Here is a 9,063-nt window from a genome sequence, read left to right as displayed (position 1 = left end):
AAGTCTATCGAGAGGAATACAGTAAAAATATTATTTCCTTCATATTTGGGTACCTACCGTTCCTCATTCACTGTAAATACCCGTAAAACACACAGAAACTGTAACTACAGCGGATGACATCGATTTTTTTATAGTAATAAAAAATATTCGAATATTCGAAACCTGAGCGGCCGAATATTCGAATATCAAAACAGGTCGAATATTCGACAAAATTCGAATATTCGAATATTCGAATTGCAAGCCCTAGCGACAGTTAAGAACTCTGTTTCCCACGCCTAATTCAGTAGGTACGAAACCAAATTTAATCTTATATGTTCCATCAATTTTTTTAAACTGGGTAACTAACAATATAAGACACAAAATACCTACACGACTTTCCGACTAAGATATGCACTTCCTCGTTTACCTACTTTAAATTACACAAATTACATAAAATAGACTATATTGCGAAATTAATTCAGTCATCAATTCAGAAATCATTCTACAGATGACTGTTTTCGTGATGTGTACAAATAGCTGAATCAGTAAGATATACCTACATATATCACAAAAATAAATGGTGATTTTTAAATCGTGAAATGTCAGCATTAATTATTTACAATAATATGTGTCATGTTAGTAAACCATTATTGTTCGTATCACAGCATGTTTGATTTTGAATTGAATTATTTATCACATTAAATATCATGAGAATATTTACGCTTTAATTAGGTACTTTCGTATTTTTCTATATGATACAGTCATGTGAAAGCAGCTGCATGAGAATATTTACGCTTTAATTAGGTACTTTCGTATTTTTCTATATGATACAGTCATGTGAAAGCAGCTGCTTCGGTAGTTGGGACATAAATAACAATTTTAAATTATGACCAAGAAGTCTATCACTCACTCTTTATTCTGTCAGTCACGTTATTGGTCATACCTAGTGATTAATTGAAATAGGCCCCGAGATATCAATGTGTGGTTGGTGTGGTTTTTAGTTGCCGCAATTTATGTAAGTAAAAACTTTATTGTACGAACATTCGAAATATTTTACAGCAGATAGAACATAATATAATTATACAATGTAATGTGTAGAAAGGCGATATTATGCCTATGAGGGATCTCTAGTTAAGTGAATGAATAGAAATGAGATTGAGATTAGATGAAGACTATCAAAAATGAGACCTTGGATTAAGATTTAGTACCAGTTTACTTTATAAATGATGCGCCTTAAAATATGTTAAGTACATATAATTATCAATGTCACCATTAATTATTTTATATAGTCTGTGCGGAAAGAGAAGAGTCGTGGGATGTTATGGGGCCCAATACAATCCACGACTCTTCTCTTTCCGCACAGACTTTATCTAATATTTAATTCTTTTAAGATTAATATTTTAACATTTTAATTAACCAACCTTACTTATCGTGGACACTTACTATTTCATAGCAGTTTTTCAAACCTATAGGACGTAGGTACCTAAATTTACGAATACTCGAAACTGAAAGTTAAGCACTTAACCACTAAAGTTAGAACGTCGTTTAACCGGTTAGAGAAACATACTAAGAAACATTGGCCCTCTAAATATTTGGACAACCATGAAACGTTGTTACAAAAAGGACTTGAGAATGTGTGATAACTGATGTCATCGCAAATCTCAAGCACTCTCCGGCTTGCCGTTCAACCGCAACGGACAACGTGTCTCGTCTCCTTTAGCGTTTTCTCCAAGGAACCGATGCACATGCACAATGCCGCATGTGGAGCGAAACTAAACATGTCTGCAAAACCACACTTTAATATCACCCGTATTAGAAATAACTGAAGAGCTAGATTGGGGTAAACATCGTGTACAATAAGACCTTTATATCTTCGATGGCAGCTGGGCTTCTGTTATAACTGCTTCCCAAACGCGAGCGAGCTTTTACCTCAACAAAACCAGTATAAACCCTGACCTTAAGATCTCTAGCAACTACGCGTAGTCGGAGACCTTGCTTAGTACTGGTTTTACTAACAAGAATGCTTGTTTGTGGTCGGTAGGCGATAACAACAAACTCCCGGTTAAGGCGACCGGTGCAAACTTCACGCAGTTAAGTCAGTCACTGGGGGAACCGCGCGTAGAAAGCACGCGCTCACAACTCGCCAGTTAACTTTACAAACTTTTTAACTGTATAACAATTTACTGAATAAGTTCCTGTGACAAACAAAACAATAGTGCTGAAATTGTGTAATAAAATATTGGATTAATACGAATTTAAAGCGTGGATTTGCGTTCCTATATGTAAGTATGTATATCGATTTTCTTTGCTGTTTATTTCTTGGAGTTAAGGCAACGTAGGGGTATGTATATTAGTTTGGTTGTTTCTCTGATTGGGGCTATGGGAATGCTTGTGTCGCGATTCCGTTAAGTTGTGCGATAGTTTTTTCAACTCGTCTGACTGCCTCGTACGCGGGCAAGCCGGTGAGAGCATATTAATTTCTCTTCCATGAATATGTATAAATAGTCGTTCTGCTTTGTCGTTTGTGGGCAAGCTATGTTCTGGTTTTGACCGCAAACACATACAGGAAACATTTAAAGTTGCACGATAGTGATAAGTGTCTGCGGTGTGTCTGTTCCGAGTATTCAATAAATATGACTTTTAGCAAAAGGTCAATATTATCAGTAGTCGATAAGGACTATTTTTAATTACATTTTTGTGATGATGACCGGCAATAAAGTTACCTTTATCTTAAAGACAATTCAATTAGGTACATATGTACATAGATAAGTAAGTAGGTAAGTATAGTACATATATTTAACCATTCGACGTTCAACTTATTATTTATTCTGTGATATTGTTTACTCTTTCTAGATTGTAGGTATGTACTTACTTACCGTGTATTCTTATCAGAAAGTTGTTAAGTAGGTACCCACCTACTATAACAAGTGATACCTATAGCATAAGTACCTACATGTAAGTTGGGATCTTTTCATTGCATATGTTACACATTCATTTAAATTGGAATACTTTGAAACGTAACTAAACAATACCCGACCCGATACAAAACTTGCCTATTGGAGATGGTCATATCATAACACATCAATCAAATCTTGTATCACCACAAAACATGATCACTTCCCGGTATTATACCTCATGAGAAAAACTACGAGTATGTAGGTTTGTATTTTTGTAGGTACACACAAACCCTTAACTATTCCCCTACCCTTAACTCTTCAGAGCTAGGGCCCTGCAGTCATCTAATAAGAATGTTTGTTTAACCCACCACAATAGTATTTAAACGACACGTTTTCCTGAAACGGACACCAACACTGCTTGACCACAGCCTTGTATTTGTCGACCACATCTCCGGACTACGCCATTTAATACCTACTCCGGTTCTAAGAAGTATACATATAATGCTAATTGAAGTTAACGGGTCAACTTAAAAAACATAAAACGTAACTTCTACAGCTCTGACAAATTTATATAATTAACGAAGCAGCCGAGATGTTAAAAACCGTCCATTACAAAAGGTATACCTAACCTTTTTGAATACAGAATCTGTAATGTCTTTCCGCATCCTAAGTAAAAAAAAACCGGCCAAGTGCGAGACGGACTCGCGCACGGAGGTTTCCGCACCATCAACAAAAAACAAGCAAAAAAAACGGTCACCCATCCAAGTACTGACCTCGCCCGACGTTGCTTAACTTCGGTCAAAAATCACGTTTGTTATATGGGAGCCCCACTTAAATCTTTATTTTATTCTATTTTTAGTATTTTTTGTTATAGCGGCAACAGAAATACATCATCTGTGAAAATTTCAACTGTCTAGCTATCACGGTTCGTGAGATACAGCCTGGTGACAGACGGACGGACGGACGGACGGACAGCGGAGTCTTAGTAATAGGGTCCCGTTTTTACCCTTTGGGTACGGAACCCTAAAAACAACTGGTTGCACTCCGGGAGTGCCGGCAGAAGTGAAAACTCAATTACTATTACTGCAAAATGTCTGCAGCACTATGTATAATTGAGGTTAACGCCATCTAGCGTTATTTGGTCGCATTACTTGAAGCCTCTAAGCATATCACTGTTAGTACTCGAGTTATATTAATACCAGTTAGAGGGAAACTCACTAGATGGCATTTAAATCAATAAAGAAAAACTCAATGACATTGTTCGATCAGGTCACGTGTCCGTCTTACGGTCACGTGATCTGTCGCGAGTTTAAGATTTTTTCCCCACCTCAAAAAGTGCACAGCGCCGCTAAAGAAGTTTTCACTTCAAAAAAACGCAGGGAACTAGAATTTCTAGTTGGTAATAGAAGTTTTATAAGGTAATAGTTGCTATTATTGATTTATTTGATCTGTATTGGAGGAACATAATAAGGATATCCTCTGTCCCAAACGTGGCTCGATTGTTAAGCTACGAGTACAATCACGGCCACTGGCAGTGACAACGAACGTACTAAACGTTCTAATTGATGTACCTACCTACATACACTCTACATCAGCGGTCGGCAACCTTTCGAGTTCGAGTAACGAGGACTCATAATCACAATAATATACAATTAAAATAAAATCACATTAAACAAAATAAATAACATTAACATACACTATTCTAAATACTACGCACAACACAACAAAAATTATTTTAAAAAATGCCGGTCGCAACAATGCCGCATGTAGGGGCAGTCGACTGTTGTCTGTCTGTTTTTGGTCATTATGATTTAGGTTAGGTTACCTACATAGTAGACAGTTTTGTGTTGAAAGATGAACTACGAGTATTCAACTAAAAAACTGATTTCTTCATTCTCCGAAAAAATCATTAATCTTTAGGTTCGAGTTCGGTTAGGTGTTAGGTTCGATATCGGATGATAAAATGCAAAACAACACCCATGTTTATCTTATCGCTAATAATTGTAGGCTTCTGCGCACATACGAATTGCAAATTACCTACATGTTGTTTTCCATAGAGTCTCTAGTATTTACATTAGGTACATCTACATGTTTTCTATGTCTATCACAGAAATAATCGGCATGTTTGTGTCCAACAACAACATGGTTTTTAAACTGTTATGGCGTTATTCATCGTGCGACCAGTTAGTCTTAATCTACGTGCGTTGGTCTTAATCGGTCATTTTGACTTATGTATTTATAAGAAAGAGAAAAGTTACACTCCTTTAAAAAGTCCAGTAAAACTGGTAGAGTACCGTAAAATGGGGTGAGTAGGGTCAAAACTGAAATTCAAACCTCGATAACATTTTATTTTTACATATGAAAACTGAATGGTGTATATAATAAGTGTTCCGGACGTTTTTATTTTAGTTTTTATTTTATTTTGGGTAGTTCCATTTCATAACTTTGACGATAAAGAGGAAAACCCACCTCACCCCGTAGTGCCTCGTATATGGGGTGAGAGGGGTTTTCATACAAAGGTGATTTTGGAAGATTGTTGGATCGTTTTTTTTTTATTATGCGTATTACTATAGCTCCATTTTAAATTGGAATACATTATTTTTGTAGCAGTAGCCTTAAAATCCCTTTTCACCCCCCTCTCAAACCTTCTCTCCCCATTCATAACCCACCTCTCCCCGCGAAACCTACTCACCCCGTTTTACGGTACTCGTAATTTATTTAACCTTCTGTCTAACTACAGACGAGAACACCGAGCAATATTGTTTAGACGATTTAAAATCTCAACATTTAACAAAAAATATAGCCCTCTAGTGCGTTAAAATCGCTGATGAGTTTAATGAAGATGATTATGTTAAATGCAAAGGCTTTGTTTCTTTCCACTTGAATAATTTAACCCGGTGTCCGATCATAGTCGAACTCACTTAAATACCAAATTTCAAACTGACTAGGAAGGATTTAATATATTCAATACAGTACTCCTAACTGTAACGCAAATTAGCATCTAAACGACACGGAATACCTAAGTGGACTAAGTGATTCTAAGTCGAAATTTACCCGAATGAGCTTGAATACGTCAAATGATTCTCAAATGTATTCCCACTTGACAAGCGGGGTTGTTGACTGTCTGAGATGGCTACGATATTGCGGATCCCATAGTCACGAGAAGGTCCCATTTTTTGCTGGAGTTCATTGTCCTCTGCATGGTGATTCATGGTCACTTTTCAATGTGTGTACGTTTCCTTTGCCAAACGTCAGTAAGTCATGCTAACATTGTATAGTTATGGATAGGTATCTTAAACATATATTATTATACTTTTTTCGGTTTTAATACAATGGAATAATACAGTGTACCTTCTTAGATCATGATCGTCGACTCTACTCAAAAATATATTGTATAAATATATTGTGCGTTATGCGGGATCACTAGTATTTTAAACTAGCATCAGTACCTAAAGGTACCTAAGCATAAGCAGCAAAAGTGACCTTTAAGATTAACTACAGTTATCATTTTTAAATGAAAACTGAAATCAAGCAAAATAGTAACTTGCAAGCTACGCTGAAAAGAAAATATACTTACCTAGCACCATTTAAGGTAGTTGGTACGTTTTACTGGAACCTTTTATAAAAATACTTTAACAGAACACAACTTATTGTATATTAATCCTACCTATGTAGTTTGAATTTTTAGTTTTTTTTGGTTATTATAAGAGATAGGAGCGAAAGAACGACATAATTTTTTGGTAGCTCCTAAACTTTCATAATAAGTAAAATATCAACGGTGCATCGAGCTATCACTTCTACACCTTTATACTTAAAACAAAGTCCCCCGCCGCGTCTGTCTGTTTGTGATGTATGTTCGCGATAAACTCAAAAACTACTGAACGGGTTTTCATGCGGTTTTCACCTATCCATAAAGTGATTCTTGAGGAACGTTTAAAAATGTGTCTGCGAAGCCGGGGCGGGTCGCTTGTGATTTATATTATAGATATCTTAGTACCTACATCAAATTAACTAAAAATATTTTCTATAAAGTTAATACCCAGAGAGTAAAATCGGGGTTAGGTACGTTTGTATGGAGAAGCGGTCGTCCAATTAAAAACAATATATACCTTGCTCTGCACAGATTCCTACGCTCAACATTGCGTAAACAAAAGACCAAATTACCCACTATTTGTCAATTAATAAATGGTTGGTTCAGTATTCGTGTCGGGCGCATGCGTGCTCGATATTCGATATTGTCCGTTTCGAAACTAGGTATTACGCTGACAAGACATGCTGATAAATGCAAGGCGTTTTTAAAACATTGTTCATTCGTAGTTTATTCTGAGTAGTAATCAGATTTAAAAAAATGTGAATTGCCAAAACAATTTTTTGTCCAAAATACCTATAAAAACGATTCCTTTTGTCAGGGCCGAGGGTGGACGCCTTAAGAATCATCTTGTATAAGATAGCATTTTGTCTAGAGCTTCCTATTTTGCGAATTTAAAGATAAGACCCTATGATCGTTTGATACGAGTAAGCGTGGTTGGACGAGGCTGATATATTATGTCAAATATCGCTACGATTTTCAATCCTTCGAAGTTTGTGTAATCGAAGAAATACCGGCCACGGGCCTCTCCTTAATATAGTTACCTACTTAAATATTTTTGTTTGTACAGATTTATTAACAGACGACTAGCTCTACAATTCATTGACATTTGACCACGTTTTTTAAACACGTGATTATATTAACGAGAAACAAAAAGAGTTGATTTACAGAATTTATCCTCTAGTCGCCCAGAGACCTATAAAAAGGTCTCTCGTCCCATTCTATTTTGAATCCTTATTTTGACAAATCATAATTGCATTTGTCGTGGCAAGTTCTGATTTCTGGGCGGCTAGCTTAAAGCTTAAATATACTTGGTCAACCAGATCTTGACAGTAGAAAAAGGCGGCAAATTCGCGCCTTTTTTACTGACAAAATGTGGTTGACCAGCTATAGCTTAATTCAACATTTTGGTTTGTTATGTTATTGCTGGCACTGGCAGCAACCTAACAAAGTACCTATGTATTATAAGCGTTTTGCCGACGTTGCGTAAAAGTTACCTTGGCTGTTTAAACGTGTCAAATAGTAACTGACAAGGTTTCAGACTTTTTAGAGTCAGGCCGAGAGTAATATCTAAATTAGCAATATCAATCTAACCTTTTTGACAAGGACAACTTACTCACTATCATTGTACAAATCAAATAAGAAATCTTTATGCTAATCACTTATTAACGGTTGTTAAAAAGTTTTCTAGTTATTTTAATCGAAAGATTTGGTAGCACCGACCTTAAAAGTATTAAATAAAATTTCAACAGTACAATCAACACTAACCGTAAATAACCAAATATAATTAGTAATAAAATACTTAGATTACTTCTTGCTACGCGACAGGCAAGGCCTTCGTAAACTATTATATTATAAACTATTGTATTGATAGGTATTAAGTATCGTATACTTTTAAGAACTTAGTTTTCGTCTTCGAATAAGAGGACAAAACTGAAAGGGTACCTATTAGTGTTGTGAATAACGCTCATTTCGCGGCTTAAAGACTCGAACCCTTAAGACTCTCGAGGCTTAACGCCTCAAAGTTGGCAAAGACGACTTCTTACATCCATACGCGTAAAATAAATAAATACAATTCTCAAATATAGTCGAGTCTTCAAGACTTACGAGTCTTGAGGGCTCGAGTCTTTAAGCCTCTCGAGTCTTTAACACTGGTACTTATGTGACCTTGGAGAGGAGATCGCTCCAAGGTGAGAAATTCCAAAAGACCGGAAGAACATAATTGCCACACAAGTGTTGAAATGACCAAAATACACATGCACTTAATTAAGCACTAATTTGTATTGGCCTGTAGAGAACTCATGCGGTTTTCGGTGATGGTTATATTTAATAAGGAAACAAATAATATTTTGTTCCACTTTAATTTGTAATTATGATTATGATTATTAGGTCACTACGTCGGTTAATAAGAATTAAGGAAATCAATGAAATAATTGAAACATCCGGAATCGATAAGCTGCGATTTATTCGAAAAAATAATTTTAGCCATTTTTACTATCACTAACACCGTCTTTGTTTTACAAGGTAAGGACCCCCGGCGCGTCTGTCTGTTTGTATGTATGTATATGTTCGCGATAAACTCAAAAGCTACTGAACGAA

The 9,063-nt window shown here is 36.0% G+C and overlaps 1 protein-coding gene across 2 annotated transcripts in view; it reads left to right on the top strand.

Annotated features, from left to right (window-relative positions):
- Positions 1-2,012: 2,012 nt before the first annotated feature.
- LOC134662120 (CDC42 small effector protein homolog) overlaps positions 2,013-9,063 on the top strand; it is a 62,408-nt gene continuing 55,357 nt past the window's right edge. Inside the window, exon 1 of one of the 2 annotated variants that reach the window (XM_063518394.1) lies at positions 2,013-2,261. The gene's annotated coding sequence lies outside the window, so the exon portion shown is untranslated. Of the gene's footprint in view, positions 2,266-9,063 lie in introns of both variants that reach the window. The other variant, XM_063518401.1, reaches the window with a different exon arrangement.

The sequence above is a fragment of the Cydia amplana genome, chromosome 1 (assembly GCF_948474715.1).
Source record: "Cydia amplana chromosome 1, ilCydAmpl1.1, whole genome shotgun sequence".
Classification (NCBI taxonomy): Eukaryota; Metazoa; Arthropoda; class Insecta; order Lepidoptera; family Tortricidae; genus Cydia; species Cydia amplana.
This window is presented reverse-complemented; position numbering and strand designations above follow the sequence as displayed.